Source organism: Callithrix jacchus, chromosome 6 (genome assembly GCF_049354715.1).
Source record: "Callithrix jacchus isolate 240 chromosome 6, calJac240_pri, whole genome shotgun sequence".
Taxonomy (NCBI): domain Eukaryota; kingdom Metazoa; phylum Chordata; class Mammalia; order Primates; family Cebidae; genus Callithrix; species Callithrix jacchus.
Window position 1 is genome coordinate 93,743,514 of NC_133507.1, and position 17,368 is coordinate 93,760,881.

Here is a 17,368-nt window from a genome sequence, read left to right on the forward strand (position 1 = left end):
TTTTGAATGTTGTGCTACCCGCTTTCTCCATAAGCCCTGTGAATTTTCACTGTGATTTCTGCATAGCATGGTGATTTTCAAAAATGTATATGTCACATGTTATCCAAACAGACTATACTTTGAAGGAAAGGGCAATGGTTCTATGTCACCCCCTTCTAGGAGAGCAGAGTAGCAAAGAGTAGCTAGGGTCATGGCCATGGAGACAGGAAGCAGAGCATAAATAGAGATAATCAGAGGAACACCAGGGTGAAGCAGCAGGAGGACAGGGGGAGAGATAGGAGTGTGGTCGGGGAGAAGGCCAGAGAGCTGAAGTGGTAGACCGGACTGCATGGAGAGCCTGCCAGGTACAGGAAGAGGGGAGGAGCCATAGTGGACTAGCAGGAGGGAGCTGGACACATAGACAAGTAGCCAATAGAACTGGTAAGTAGGCGGCTGGGCACAGTAGCTCACATCTGTAAGCTACTTTGGGAGGTCAAGGCAGGTAGATCACCTGAGGTCAAGAGTTCGAGCTCAGCCTGGCCAACATGGTGAAATCCTGTGTCTACAAAAAATGCAAAAAAAAAAAAAAAAGCTGGGCACAGTGGTGTGCACCTGTAGTCCCAGCTACTCTCGCATGAGCTCAGGAGGTGGAGGTTGTAGGGAGCCGAGATTATGCCACTGTACTCCAGCCTGAGTGACAGAGCGAGACTCCATCTCTAACAAGCAAACCAAAAAAAAAAAAAAAAAAAATAGAACTGTTAAGTAGGCAAAATATAAGGCCCCATTCTCCCAATGATGAAATACAAATTAATTCATGTTGGGCCAGCTTAAACAATGGCCCCCCTACTAAACTCCCCACACATACTTAATTTTTGATGTTTATTAAAAACATCTACATATTAAAATTTGTTATTAACCCTACTACACATGCATATTTAAAATCACATTACAAGAAATCATATTGTGATTTCTAAATACTGCTGTCACACATTGCGTGAAGCATTTTACACATACACAGTCTTTATATACCTCTTCCCATTCTTCACAGGCATTGGAGGCCATCAGTGTTTGCTGTCACTATGGCTATCCACCCCCTTATAAGTGTTTTACTCTTTAATTATGGGTGGAAGTGTGGGCCTGTTTTACACCTCTCTGGAACTTTGAGGAGCACTAACAAACCGCTGCCTAGATTGTTCAGTGAAGAGCATAAAAAACAACAAATGCCTTATGATTTAAATCCACATCTAAAGAGATCAGATTTTGGATAAAGAAACTAAAAGTTCTGTTTAAACATTTGTTCAAAAATTAAGTTTCTGAAAGAGAGCCCTATACATGAAAGACTTTGTAAGGTGATTTTCACTACTCTACAGAATAATTTGGGGAGGGAGAAGTTCCTTACATACAGTGAAAACAAAAAACAAGTCAACATTAGACACTAAAGAGAGGTGATCATAAGGGAAAACTGGAATCTGCTCACCTTGCATAAAGGAAATCAAATTCAATGAGTTGGGGGACAAAGGTAAAAGAGAAAATACAAATACATGCACACACACAGACACACACAGAGCTATTACCTGAATGTTTGTGTCTCACTAACATTCATAGGCTGAACTCCTAACCTCCAAAGTAATAGTATTTGGAGTTAGGCCTTTTGGAGGTGCTTAGGTTACAAGGGCAGAGGCATTCTTCTGCCATACAATGACACAATGTTCCTCCTCCCCAGGGGACACAGCAATGAGGTACCATCTTGGAACCAAAGGAACTTGCCAGTGTTCCTTTGGCATTTCCCAGCCACTAGAACTGTGAGAGAGTAAATTATTTATGAATTACCCATAATTCACAAATTATAAATTATTCACGAATTACCCATAATTCACAAATTATAAATTATTCTTACAGCAGCACAAAAGAGACTAAGACAGATATAAACACACACACACACACCCCCCTCAAAAAAAAATCACCTGATCTCTGGTGGACAGCCAGACTACAGCCTTTGCTAATACATCCCTTCAAGTCTGGCCTTGACATTTTACTGATTCAGACCAGACTCTTTCTCTTCCACAAGTTCTTTCCGTACTATTCTGAATACAGGATGTTTCTCAGCAGGTTGGACCTCAATTCCTGCATAGGACTAACCCTATTTGCATCAATAACCAGTCTGTTTGCATTTTGTTGACAGGCTTATTGTAGACCAAATGGGTCTGTGCACATGCATATCTATTCCTATTTAGAGTAAAATCCCATATATTACATGTCCAAAACCCCAGAAAATTTAAATAAGCAGAATTTATAGTGCCATTCAATGGTAATTGATTTTCTTAGTGTTTCTGGGAATACTCCAAGTTCCTTAAGGAACTTTAAATCATCAAAGCAAGATTAACCTATGTTCAGTGAAGTTTCCCAGATTTTTTTCTTACTCTAATATGATTCATTTAAGAAACACTTAAATTAGTTCCTAATGTATATGCAGTAATGTGCTCAGCATAATGGAGACAATCCAAATATAATACAAGGTATGGGACCTTAAAGCAGTTACAATACTCATTAGAAAATAAAGGCCAGAACATAAATTAGCTACAATATAACAATATTTATACTAATGCCACATACCAACAAAGACACTTTTCTTTCTGTTCTAATGTGACCTGAGAAATTGGGTCATAAATTTGATATATTTCCCAAAGGAAAGACATTATAAATTATAATTAGAAGTTATTTTCCTGATCAAGGAATTGGCATTAAAAAAGAATACACACATACACACACACACACATATATTTCAAAATATATCACAAAACAAAAATTGCAAGAAACCGTGGTAGCCTTTTAACATGTTTACCCAAAAAGGGATAATAATTATGTAGAAATCATACAATAAGAGCCAACGTACTCAAGTTTACACACTTCATAAAAGTAAAACTCTGGTGTAAACTGCAATTATTATAAACTTAATGCCAGCTCTGATAAACACAAGTATATCATTAACCATAGTTTTGCTTGACTTGTTAGATTTGAAAGTGTACTTTAGGGATGATTTTGATGGCCTAAGATTCTTTTAAAAATGAGCTGATGCGATCTTTTTCTCCAGATAAATCTGCCTGCAGAGTGTCCAAATTCCTCCCTTACCTTAGAGCTGACTTATAGTCCCATGGAAGGAATTTAATAAATGCCTGTCCCTAATGCTTATAGAAAAATCAGTGTGCCTTTTCTCTTAAAAAAAAAAAATGACCTAACATTTTTTCATTTCAATCTCTTCTATCTCTTGAATTTCCTTAATGTGATAGTTTCCAATCATATTTTTTAAATGAGGAAAAAGTAAATATGGAATAAACCTAGAGTGTATAAAAAGATATCCAAAAATTTAATAGAGAAACTCCAGCAGCAATTATTAGATAGGTAACAGAGGAATTTTTTAAAAGATGCATCAAAATATTTCTCATAGAACTTCAGAGACCTTGGCTTGTCTTTTATGTGAATTCCTGGGTAGGACATTGATGGATTCATGGTAAAGGTTGTAGAAGGCAGGCTCTGCCATGGAGTGCAGGGTATCGGGGTAGATACTTACTTCATTCAGCTAGGATGAATATGACACAGAGAGGGGCAGAAGAAACACCAAAGCTTGAACTGAGTCACGGGAGGGAGAAGTATACAGGATTTATTTTAGCGACAAATCTGGCTGCCACTGACAATCTACTGAAGAAGACTAGAGAAGCAAAGGGTGGAAAACTAAGTATGAGACCTCAGAGTTAAGATTTCGAATGCCAGTCTAGAACATGCGGATCTAATGACAGAATGTGAGCAGGAAAGCAAGGTGAAGAAAGCAAATTAATCTGGTGCCACGAGGAGGGTGAAAGCAAGTATGGAACTATGCAGACAGAGGATTGTAGGTATTCTTGGAAATATGATTTCCATGATAATTCTGTCAATCAGAATATTCTACAAGTATGTCCTTCATTCTCTCCACACTCTGGTTTCATAAACGTTTGGTGCTCATAAGGACATCTGTGTCTGAGTACATGTTCATCTTTATGCATTCCTTTAACAGTTTGCCACTTTTAACTTTTTGGCTTCAAAGTCCTCTAGGAAGAGGATCATGTCTGTGTATTAGGCAACATCTCCCCTCATCCCCTGCAGAGGCAATAGGGTTTCTTCCATAAAGCATTGTAATATTTTCTACTAATAAATTCTAATTAACTTTGCTTTTACTTACCTGTGTCAATTTTCCAAACCTAAAATTCCAACTTCAACTTTATTTGGTAGCTATTCTTTTTGGCAAAGTATCATGTATGTCAATCTTTTTCAGCTTATGTTTACTCCAAAAGTACTCATCTTTCCTTATCTAAGTCTTCAGTAGTTATTTTGGCAGCTTTAAAAGAGAGAATCAAAATGGAAGGATCATGGGACCTTTGCCAATCCATTCTTGGCCCCTCTAATATAGGAAGATTCTTCTTTTAATCACCACGATGAAGAGACTGGAAAACGTCTACTGGATTTGACAACTGGGAAGTAATTCATGACTTTGGCCAGAACTATTTCAGCAGGAGCAGCTGGGGCAGAATACAGACTGGGTGATTCGAAGAGTGAGTGCAAAGTGGAGACCTTGAGCAAATTCTACTAGTTTCATACACTAGAATTTGAGAGGAAGGCAAGAGATGAAGCGACAACTGGAAACAGAGTCAGAAGTAGTTGCTTTGTATTAAATGGGAAAGTTTGGGGCTCTCATGTACTATGCATGAACTTCTGACAGTACATTATAAGTAGCCTTCAATTTCACTACATCCCCCACCATTCCATTTCTTTCCCATTCGTTTTTGCTCTTGTTCACAAATCTTCTCTAAATCCAAGAGAATGCATAATCTGATTGTGTTATTCAGATCTGTCCCAACTTTGCAACTGGTTTAACCTCTGGAGCACTATATTTATTTCCTTCTACCCCTTCCAATTATCTCATTTGTTGTTGGTTTGAGCAAATTATACTTCTGAACACATGTCCAGCCCCAATAAGTGAGAATAGTTTTTCCCTTTCAGTTGAATTGCTTGCTTCATCTTCTCTCCTCTTTTCCTGTCATTTCTCGTCTTAGAATCATTTTCCTATTATTCAAATATCTGTATGTTTTCTTTTGGGTTGCATGTGTGTATGTGCATGTGTGTGTGTGTATGCACAAATGTGTGCATGGTCTTGGATGCACACATAAATGCTCTACCACATTTCCATCAGTCTAGGTCTCCTTCTGAAGCCTTCACAGCATAAAATATTTCATAGTATTTTGATCCTCTCTTGGCTTTTAGTTTTGGGGCTAAATAACTACTTTGCTATTTCAGGTGCTTTTATCTTGTAGGCATTTGCTAAATATCAATGCTTGCCAACCTTCCTGCCAAATGAATGGATAATTCTGTCCCTGTGTACATTTTTCTGCCACACACTGACACATGCCAGGACAAAAATTGTTTATCTTAGATTATAAGGATTTGGGTCTCTCTTTATTTAGACTGTGCTGTGAACATCACAGGTTTTCAAAGCAGAGTTTAAGAATGCTATCAAGTTCTAGGTGGACCAGTAAACCAGAGATAAACCTTCTGCCTGCATTGTGAGGACGTGGGAGAACATTGTTATTGCTGTTTTTGTTTTTATTGAATCTTGAAGAGGTTTCTTGAGCCCTAGACTGCAAAACACCATGAAATAAGACATAATGTTAAAGATCAAAGAAAATATAAATACTTCATCTTAAAGACTATATATAACCCAGAATTCAAAAAAAAATGCTGGAAAAATTGTGACAAAGACAAATAGGTAGACAGGGAGCCCAATTTCTTTCTTCCCATGCTGAATCTACTCACATATAAAACCCCACAGATTCAATAATTACCCTGGAAGCATCCTTCTTTGTTCTCCTAACTCCATACAAACTCTGAAAATTCCTTAAGAGCAAGACCAATTCTTGGGTATCACTGTGCACCCTGACTGGGCCAGCCATAGTACATATATTTCACACTACAGGCAAGCAGTACATAACCATTGGCTGAATTTGTGTTGAGGAACCCAGTAGGCTGAGAAGAATTATGTTAATCTAAGTATAATAAACTCCTTTCCTGGAAATTGCTAAAGAAATGTCTTCTTGATGATCTGATGCCCCCACTGCTAACCCCCACTGTTCTGTAACTGGCTCATATAGTTAACTTAGCAATGCAGCATATTCTATGCACTTGATAGGGTATTTAAAGGGGCTTCACCTCTGCAGCTTATACAGCATTTCTAATCTTTAGCTGATTCCTTTTGCTCACAAATATTAAATGGTCTTCCTGGTATTGCTTAGCACTGTATTCTTTAAGAGACATTGGGAGCCCTATGCAGGCATACATGAACACATTTTTATCCTGCTTCACTCCCCACCTCCCATATGTATACTTCCAAAGATCACTTAGTGTGAGAGAATGATGAGGTTCTTTATCCCTTGAACAAAATAATTTTTTATATTGAATAACTCTAAGATTAAGGGTACATCAGAATAGAATCCTGCAGTGTTGAAAAGAGAGGTCCACATTCCCTTACTCCTTTCAGATGAAAATCTTTTTCTAGTGCCCCAAATTGTTACAAGTCACCAATGGAGTGAACAGAGCTAATCCAGTCACAGGCGAAGAAAAGGACTGAGACTAGACTTTGTCTTCAGTATTTGAATTGCAAACTTTATATAGATGGTCCCACTGTAAATATGGCATGACAGCTATATTTTAATTCACATGTATAAATTAAATTAATGTACCCCTGTCATTTAATTCAATACATACCTGTTGTGTACATACCCCGCAAGGTGGCATGATCCAAATGTGAGTAAGATGCATTCTGTGCTTTTATGGAGCCCATACTTACTGAGAGAAATAGACATATATAAATAAAGTGATTTGACATTGCCAAGGACAGAGAATGTCCCATGTCACATCTCCAAAGTTTCCTAGAAACTGGGACTGGCTCTTATACTTGCTTTTATTCATTCTATGTCATGGACACAGCAGGTGCTCAATAAATACTCTTTGGATTTATTCATATAGCTTACAAACAAATGCATCTTGGACTTTACATTTGTTTGTCTTGCTATGTGAAAACTGCTTAGTTATTTAAAAAAAATAAAAATAAAAGAAGTGCTTCACTGGGAATATATTATGTCCACAAGCATTATGTTTTCATTCCACTAACTCTGTAATCCAAATGAAATATCTAATAGTCATGCACACACTATATATGACATAGCCTTACAGTCTATCTCCACAAGGAAATTCTTCTTTATAAAGTTTAGAATTTTTCTAAGAGATGTCTTGTTCTTAATATTCTTCCAAAAAGTAACTAAAGTCAGATTTAAGCTACCTGTGAAATATGCAACCCCCACCACCAAAAAAAGACTTGGAATTATTAAAATGTTTCACATTGTCATGTACAGCTGAATAGAGGTTGCACTCACAAAGGAAACACAGGACTTTTTTTTATATGTTACACACAATGAAAGGCGTGTCACATTCTGTTTTTTCAATTGAAGCATGTCACAGCCCAGAGGGTCTGTTACTGTCAGAAATTCAACTTCAGAAAAGCCCTTCAGATCACTGAGAAGAATGTTACCTGCCAGGAAATAAATCAAACCTACTAAAAAATTACTACCATTTGATCAGAAATAACACTTTGGTGGGCCATGGGCCACATGTCATCTCCAACTGCAGTCATTATAATAAAGATACAGTAAAAGATGGCTGAGAAATATGCATTAAATGTAAATCAGAAAAACTGGTTTTTTACAATCCTAAAGGTTATTTTTAGACTATGCCCATTTTGTATGTATTAGGATACACATACACACTAACAAACTAATCAAAAGAAAAAAAATCTGGGATTATTAAGCTAGAAACAAGAAGGTTGAGGTGATTTCATAATGTGTATGAAGAGTTGTAAAGTGGAAGCAAGCCAGACATACCCCCTCTTCCAAAATGAAAGGCATATGGGATTCAGTTTTTAGTAGATGAGAGTAATAAGATAGAGAGAAATCTTCCTATCTTATGGGTTTTGATTTTGTGCTTTTAAGAGCAGTAGTCACGAAAGTGTTTTTCTTTTTTAAACAGATTATCTATCTTATATGTGTATAATGTTTAAGAAAAACATTAATAAACACATGAATGGTCTGACATACACAAAGACTGTTGGTGTGTGCCATTAAAAGGAAACCCTCTTTTGTCAACAGGCAGGTGGTAGGAAAAAAATGTTAATAGTACAGATTCTAGGCATGTTCAATATGTGGCCACCAGCCACATGCAGCTATTGAGCACTTGAAACATGGCTGGTCTGAACTCAAATGGATGTGCTTGTAAATGTAAAATACAGACTGGGTCTCAAAGATGTAATATACCAAAGATCTAAAGCATCACATTAATGACTTTTATAACCAATACATATTGAAATGATAATATTTTAGATATATTGGGTTAATAAAATATACTAAAATTGATGTCAATGTTTTCTTCTTTAATGTGGTTCCTAAAAAATATAAGATTGCACTCCTGAATTGGATTTATGGCTCATGTTCTATTTCTAAGGACCTGTACTGCTCCAGAAGGAGACTGCCTGTGTGCAACTCCCGACTTGGTGCAAATCACTCACTATTTCTACATTTGTAAAATAAAAATAATAATATAATCAACCTTATAAGCTTTTTGAGAGAATTTCATAAGTTAATCCATGTAACGTAGCATCTGACACATAGTATATGTGTAACAAATCTCAGCTACTAATATTCAATGCGCACATCCTCTTTGCAAGGCACCCTGATGTGTAGTTGCTCATTCTCTGTTTGAATACTCCCAAAGACAGGGAACTCACATTTCCCTGAGATAGCCGATCACAGTTCTAAACAGTCCTGAATGTGAAAAAGATCATTCTTGGAATGAGCAAAAATCTCTTTAAAACTTTGGCTTTTCTGAGCTTCTTCCTATATGATTCTGCCAGAGGCAAAGAGAGAAACTGGTCAAATTCCAACAGTATATTTGTTTAGAGATTGTTAAGAGCCATTAGCATTGGAAATGAGTTTATTATACACTTCCGTGAAAGTTCATGTCAAGAAAACTCATACGGAGCCATCAAAATACATTCAAGAAACAGATCTCCAGATATGTGACTTCTCATATATGCTCAATCAAGAACAGTCCTTCTTTTCTCAGTAAAGTTGTCCACTTTGACCAAGAACACTTTCCTGTTGGGATATACCTGGAGCAAAGAGGACGAACAAGGACACTCACCTGAACAGATCACAGGAGTAAGCCAGGCCCCCAGCAGCAACCCACACTCAAATAAAACAACGAATTTTCCCTTTTTTGTATTCTTTATGCTAATTTCAAAAGCTAATGCTTTGCATAGTTGGCAGGACAGTTCTATTCTAACGATAAGCCATTAATAGGAATATGGTGTGGATTTCAAAACTATGTCTGTCTTTTCTGAATTTTCCATTAGTTCATCAGGAAGTCAACACTTTTATATGTAAATATATCTAGTTCTTTACAATTTTAAGATGATATAATCTTCACGCACAAGGTCTGTGCAAAATCAAAATGCAGCTTTTTTCCATATTCCCAAATGACGTTTCTACCTACAGGTAGAAATAATTCAGCAATACTCTTCCTGTCAGTCATCTCCATTGTCTGTAGAGGCCCTGGCAGTGGGTAAATGTGTGTGTTCTCACATTTTGGATAAATTCCAGCAGCAGTAAAGACTGAACCTGCTGCGTAAAACCTCAGGATTAGGGTAGTCTGATTTATCAAAAGCAGAATTAGGCTTTGCAGTCCAACAATCTGGGATGCACATCTAGGCTCTGTGGTTTACCAGTTGCATTCACCTTAGACAAGATACCAGAGGTCCCTCAGATTCTGTTTCCTATTACAAAAATGGGACTAAATAACAGTATCTACTTTGCAACATTATTATGAGGATTAGACAAACAAATTCTAATGTACCTAGCTCATTGTGCAGCCAGTTATAGGTAAGTAAGAGTAATAATTACTAGTCATGCTTGCTGCTTACCTGGATATTGGTAAGCCTTGCCTTACAGATCCTCAAATGGCTGTTATTACCCAGGCCCCTACTCTCCATCACATTCTCCTCTCCAACATTTTCCAGAATTGTTAGTAGAGAGTGGTGCCCTTCTTCATTCTAATCCTTTACTATTAGAACTTCACACATAGATGCTAATAAGAAAATAGATTCAATCAAACATGAAAATTAGAATTTACCACCTGAGTTGTTCAGACAGAGAGAGGGCTTTGTGAGCTGGCATCGTCAGTGAAAGCTTAGTGGAAGTATAATTGGAACTGGATTTTGACTAATAGATACAATTTGGATAACTGGGACCACAGGAGTAGGGAAAGCAACATTTTTGGCCACTTTAAATAAGTGTGAGTCTTGTAGGTGACTTTAAAGAGATAGGTCTAAAAGAAGAAGAAAGTGGATAATAGGAAATTAATGACAGGCATGAGTTAAATTGATGTAGCATCTGGAATCCTCTTTTTTTTATTCAAGAAAGAAGCATAATTTAAGTTACATTTTTCAGGGACCATCTAGCAGTGCTGGAGTTTGGTTTTAGCTAGAAGAGATCCAGAAGAAAGCACCAGAAAATATTCCTCAAAGAATATGCAGAGTCACTAACATCCCTTGCCTCTCTGTGATTGGCCAGAATATATTTCAGTTCACAGAATGGGTCAAGTCAGATGAAATAAAAGCCCCACTAACAATATTTAATTACAAAAATGAATGGAAGTCAATATGAAATAAATTGAATTAATTCTGAAGACTGGAAACAGAGACTGAGAAAAATAATTACTTTTTCCCCAAAAGAAAAAAACCTTGTTGAACTACTCGCACATACATACATTTTAATCAAGTGGTCTGAGGCAACTGTGGGGTAGAAGAATTTACAGTTGTGGCAGATGACTTGGGGGAGAAATTTGGTTCTTCCTCTTAACAGGAGTATGACTTAATATCCTTATTTTATATTTTCTAAGAAAACAAATTAAATTGAAGGCTGAGTGGCTTTATATGAATTGATAACTCAGAATAAAGAAGTTTTGATACCTTTGGACTCTTAGATAATATAAATATAAGAATATTTAAGTATTTTAACAGCTAGAAACGTTAGACACAGAAAATTAAAATGTAAATGTAAACAGATTCAAATTCAACTACTTGATAATGCCAATGGTTGCACTTGTTCTTATCATGAGTAAAAATATCAAGAGATAATATTTAAAATATTTACCAATTGGTAGGTCTGAGACATAAGCCAATCAAAACAGCCTTAGGAAATATCACTGGAGTGTGTCCCATGGCCCCCTTACCATACCAGGTGGGTGACACCTAGTGGCTCTATCACGAAGTGATCTAAGGGGAGGCGTCTGAAGGACCAGGATGATAGTGGGAACTTCAGAGGGCTCAGAACAATACTCATTGACCTACTGTACACAAATATTTCAATATTTTTACAAGTATTTCTATGTTTTACAAGTAGTTCAATATTTTTACCAGTAAGGCTGCATCAATGTGCACTGTCTAAATTGCCCTGAATATGTCTAACGTAAGCACAAAAGGCAGGAAATCAACAGAGGAGAAGCAAACTCTACAAGAGATTACTGCAAGCCTTAGTCTTATTATAATTAAAATCTTTCATGTATGTATACTACATGGTATGCTTTTTAAAATAACCATCTGAAAGAACCCAAAATTAAAATATGTATGACTACAAAGCTGCAGTCTAAGACTAAGGCAACTGTGCCTAACTGCCACGAAGTTCAGAGCTTTACTCAACACTGATTTTTTCCAAAAGTAATGAGCTGTTCACTAACAAAACACTAGGACACAAATCAGCAGCCAGCCCCCATGCAGGCAAGTGGAACATGGTCATGAGCTTCTTCCAAGTCAAGGCATTGAAGAATCATTTGTGCATTAGTTACTTGGGATTCTGTTTTTAGCTATGGCATATTTAATTACAAAAGACCCATAAATAAAATATGCCTAGAGAGGCAAAATCAAAAGTGAGCAACATGTCCTCTGTTGCAAAACACCTAAGATCAACAATGATAGGCTTTTTTATTTTTCATGCGGGAAACTTTTTCACACTTTCACAGATCTGCACATCTAGGTCAATGTCCAACCTTTTCTAGTATGAGGACCTCATCTTTTCGACATCAAAAAAATCTACTAATTTCCATATCATAGCAAAGAGTTGTGTTTTTAGAATCTACAAATTGCAAGAATACCTAGTAACCAAAAGTTAATATAAATGTAGCGCTGCTTTTATACATACTGTGTTGTATTCTTCACAACAGTATATACACGCTTAAAATAAAGTAATTCTTAGAGGTGTCAGATGACTTCATTGTTCAGCTTACAAACCACACTTAAATTCAACTCCCCAACTGCCAAAAGCATGAGTCCCTATCAGCAGTGAAACTATTCTACAGCATCTCTAGAGTTTGTTTCAAAGTTTTACCAAAAGATATGGTGTAATTGGATTTCACTAATATTTGATTTTCCCTTTCAAATGAAATGCTTGACGTGGTAACAACGAAATGATCATAATAAATCACCGGCGGATTACAAACAGGCAAAATAGCTGCATCTCTATATTTTGCATAACTAGCCCAAACCAGGACTCATGGCTTAAAATGAAAGCATACTTGCAGGAATTCAGTGACTGAGATTCCTATTTTCATCTGTCATACTTACAGATGACCAGAAATTATCTAATCCTCCTTGGCTTCATTTCAAAAATAGCCACTGTTAGCTATTAAGAATAACCACTCATGAACATCCTACTAAAATCATCAACAAAATAATTTAACTGATGGAGAAGTTTTAATGGGTGGGAATAATGTTTATCATCTTGAAGCAAAGGTGCCTGTGATTTTAGATCTGTTAAACTACAGACCCCACTAAAATTCACAATAATAAATGTCTAGAATTAAAAGTGAAGTTAAAAATCCCTCTACTTTCACAGGTTTAACATGCTAATTATCACTTAGATATTAATCCTGTTAACAGCTCTAAATTAAGGACCTGCGCTATCTTTAGGAAGCTGCCTGGTGTTAAAGTGAATGCAGCAGCTTTTTTATAGTTATATACTGGGAAATGTCTTCTTTTGAAAATATGAAAGAAACACTTATGTGCAATCTGTATTCAAAAATCCAACAGCATATCTAAGTTACTTATGTAGTTTTTAATACTACAATATCCAATAGTTATTCAAAGACCCCGCCTTTCTGCTTTGTCTACAGAGAATCTCTGACGCCTTAATGTTGCTGTTCTTTTTTTCCCATCAAGTAGTATAATTGTCACTACTTAGAATCCTTTAATCTGTTTATCTTAATCGTGTATTTAATATATTGCATCATTTGTCATTTTCACAGTTAACTAAATAGGACCAGTCAAATATTCTTCATCATTCTATTCAAACTTTTGACATGTTATTATTTTAATGCCTAATCTTTGTAAAGTGTGCAGAACAGCAGAAGTGAAGTTTTGGCAAGACTTTTTTTTTTTTTTTGAAGGAATCATATGACTCTAGTTTCAATTTGTGAAGTATAATTAAAGTGAGTTGACATGCTTTAGAATTTTTCTTGTTTGGACATTCCTCCTCCTTTAACTTAGTGCCTATCTTTTTATTCTGCTTTTTCAGTCTATTATTTAAAGTTAAAATTCTTTTTGCTGATATTAATAAAAGAGTTATTCCTTCAGAAATAGGATCTGCAGCAATCAGACAAGGTCCTTCATAGCCTTTCTGAGGAAGTACATTTTAGTGCCATTTTCCATTTAATTCCTCTCCTACTTTCTCTCAAAAGGCACACTCAGCAGAGAACAGAAAGGTACCTCTCGTTACCAATTTGTTAATGTCAGTCTTCAAACAGTAAAGTCTACGTTTACATTGTTTTTATGAGCAGTAATTATTTTCTACCTGTCTAACAGTATTCCTGTTTCTTAGGCTTTCAACTCTCTAACAATCAACAACTTTGATGAAAAACAATGGGCCAGGAGATTAAGAAATATTGTAAAGACCATTTTTCAAGTATTGATTTAAATACTAAGGTTGACATAAAGTGAGCTCATCATATTATGAACCTTCAGAACTGACTATCGAAGTCCACCAGCAGTAGACAGTCCTTTCCTGGACCATGTATCTCCAAGCCCTTTCCACAGATTAATCTAGAATATCCAAAACTCTGTTTTATAGGTGTTCAGGGCTGCTGGATCTGTCTATGCTGATATATACAATACCATATAAAAGGTGAGAACCTTTTAAAAGTCAACAATGAAATTCACAGCTTTTTCAGAAGTATCTGTTATATTGTCACAGTGTCAGGAGAATTATTTTCATCATTTTTTCACTTAAATTTGCATGAAAAAGAGTTTCTAACCCTCAACTCTCAGCAGGTAGATGAACACACACACACACTACCCAGGGTTAGAAAAAAAAATTCAGAGAATTTGCCAGATTAGATCAACTACCCTCAGAAAACAGAGAACTGGCCAATTGTTTCAAAAGAATTCTCCTATTATGGATGGCACTGAGGTTACAAAAGAGCCTCAAGACAGAAACTTTATAAATAGCTTTTAACCCACAAAGACAGGAGCTTTCACTCACCACTGAGTAAGACTTCTTGATTTGGTTAGTATCACCCTAAGTGGCTTTCAGGAAGCCTTAACTAACTGCTGAGTAGAGTCAAGAGCACAAAAAGGCTTCCCTGGAGATTACCTCTCCTAGTTACTCGACAAACTCAGATTGTCCTGACACTGCCAGACAAATAACTGTATCCTTTTGACAGCCAAAGATTACCTGTCAAAAGGAAACTCCAAACACACACGCTTACATGCACGCGCATGTATACACACACACACACACACACACACACGCACCACAGTCTGGTTGGCATGAGCCCTTCTTGCATGGGTTATCATTTCCATGATAACGGAGCACCCGCCCAGGTGTACCGCTGAGAAACACCAGGCAGACTGTCATTTAACGAGCGCCAAGGAGTCGGACGGTGGGAAACTGCAAGCTTCCAGAAGACCATCCTGGCAATGAACAGAGCACCAAGGAACTCTGGTATCTTCCATAGAACATGCCCCGTCCCATAATCTTAGTTGAACTTTATCTTGGACTATGCAGTATTGAATCGCAATACCTCTTACGGGTAGCTCAGAGCTCAGGCATTCCAAAAAGAAAAAGTACCATTAGAGCATATGTACTTCCTTCCCCAAAGAAAGTTTTTTTCTTTTCTTTAAAAAGAGAGGGAGAGGGCTTAACGCCCCCTCCTCCACATCCCATCGTCCCCTGCCAAGTTTTCCAACTTCAAATTCAAAATAAGTCGTCACCAAACAGCGGGGTTCTTTTGCATATTCAGATAACTTTAATACTGAGGGACATTTAAGAGAGCAAAAGTGACAGGTGCAGATGGGCAATGCAGTAGAAAATACGAGGGTCTTCCTCCCTGCCCCTCACTCTCACGCCCCGTTCCCAGTTTCCCCTCCACAAACAGCAGGATAACAACACCTACGACCACAGCTTGCCCCTCGCGCCCCGCAGGGACCCGGGAAATGTAAACTGTTGCTGCAGCCTCCTGACACTCCACTGTTAAATCAGAGGAAGCTGCAAAACTTCTTGGCTTGCTCAGCTCTCCTCCACGGACACTGAACGCCCACACGTAGATTTCGCAGTAAGCGCTGCGGAAAGGGAACCCTCAACCTGTTTGCAAAGCCCGAAGAACAACTCCCGGCCCTCCAATCTTGGGCCCCGGGGCTCCCAGTGCAGGATGGGAGACTCCTGGTTTCCTTCATTGGTACCTCCCAAAGCAAGCTGGAGGTGAAGGGAACAGAGCTCCCGCAGCCCCAGTCCCACGGCTCGGTCCCGTTGCATGAGGTCGGTGCTCAGGTCGCCTTGTGGGTATCCTCACATCGCGCCCGGGGTAGCCCACACTTCCCGCAGCCCCAAGCCAGAGGCGTCCGAGAAGATCTGCTTCCAAGTTCCTGCGTCTGGCCAGGAGAAGGGGAGATGAAGTCTGCTCGGCGAGGAAAGAGCAAAGTCTGTGCCGGCGGCTCGCCCCCATCCCCAGAGCTGCCACCCTGCGCCCCAGCCCGCCGCCGGCCGGCCAGGGGACCCGGCATTCCCGGCTCTGGGCTCCGCGCGTTCGCACTCACCAGTCTCTCCAGAGCCGCCGCCGTAGCCTCTGGGAGCCGCCGAGTCCCGAGCTTCGCGAGCGCAAGAAAGATGGTGGTGTGTGTCTGGAGACCACCCATTCCAGCGTCTGGCAACCCGGCGGCGACTCTGGCTCCTCAGCACTGAAGGACGAGGAGGAGGAGGAAGAAAAGGAGGAGGAGGAGGAGGAGGAAGAAACAGCGCAGTCGGACGCCATCTGCTGTACACCTCTGCGCAGCCATTGGCTGCCTGGTGCGTCCGGGAGCCACGGGGCGCGGGGGCGCGGGGGCGTGGGGCCTCTGGGAGCCACCTTGCCTCTCGCCTCCCCAGGCAGCTGCTCCCCATCGCCCCCTCCTTCTCCCTGTCTCTTCCGCCTCCTCCCGCCTGCGCACCCGCAAGACCCTCAGCTCAGCCAGCTCCCCAGGGTGAGCGGCCGCGGGAGCGCTGGCCGGGACCTCAGCTCTTCTGCTCCCCTCAACTGTTTGCCGCAACTTTGAAGCTTCGGGGTGCCGGTGCGGGCTGGGTGAGGGAACTCCCCAGCTAAGCTGAGCCCAGAGTACCCAAGCCACTGAGAGCTGCAGAGAGGCTCCAGAGCTTTGCGCCTCAGGGGTCCATGAAGTAATGGGGGGAAAGAGCAAGAGAGAGTGGGGGTGCCCTAGGCCCCTGTTGATAACATGCCCCCACATGCAGACACGCGCGACACTCAGACACACCGTAAAACACACACACCGAGCCATCCCGCACGGTCCGGATGGTCTGGCGTTCCTCTGCAGTCGCTGGGCACAAGAGGGCTTCGGTGTTATTAGGAAAAAAAGACAAAGAAAATCCTAGCTGGGGAGTCCCCCTCACAGAATCCGTGGGGGAGAGAGAAAGGGAAACATTGTGGTGACTGGGGAAACGCCGGGAGCTGGGTCCATACCTGCTTGGATACCCACTGTTGCGGGGCTCCCAGCAGCTGTCAGCCCACGCCCACCAGAGCCTGGGAAAACCCCCAGCTCTGGGGCCTCTGTTTAAAGGGTTTGCAGTCCTGGTGCGTGGGGACCGGAGTTGCGGGAAGGAGCGCCTTAGGCGCCTGGGTAACTGATGCCAGAGGCAGCGAAGGAGGTGGAGAGTCCGAGTCAGCCCAGGTGAGGCAGGAGTGCAGAGAGCTGAGAACACGTGGGCAGGCGAGGAGC

General features: G+C 39.7%; 1 protein-coding gene across 2 annotated transcripts in view; it reads right to left on the bottom strand.

Moving 5' to 3' along the window:
* The window catches only part of THSD7B (thrombospondin type 1 domain containing 7B), an 873,835-nt gene extending 857,497 nt beyond the window's left edge, over positions 1-16,338 (bottom strand). For both annotated transcript variants that reach the window (XM_008998957.6, XM_054257670.2), the window contains exon 1: positions 16,196-16,338. The gene's annotated coding sequence lies outside the window, so the exon portion shown is untranslated. The remainder of the gene's footprint in view (positions 1-16,195) is intronic.
* Between the last annotated feature and the right edge of the window lie 1,030 nt (positions 16,339-17,368).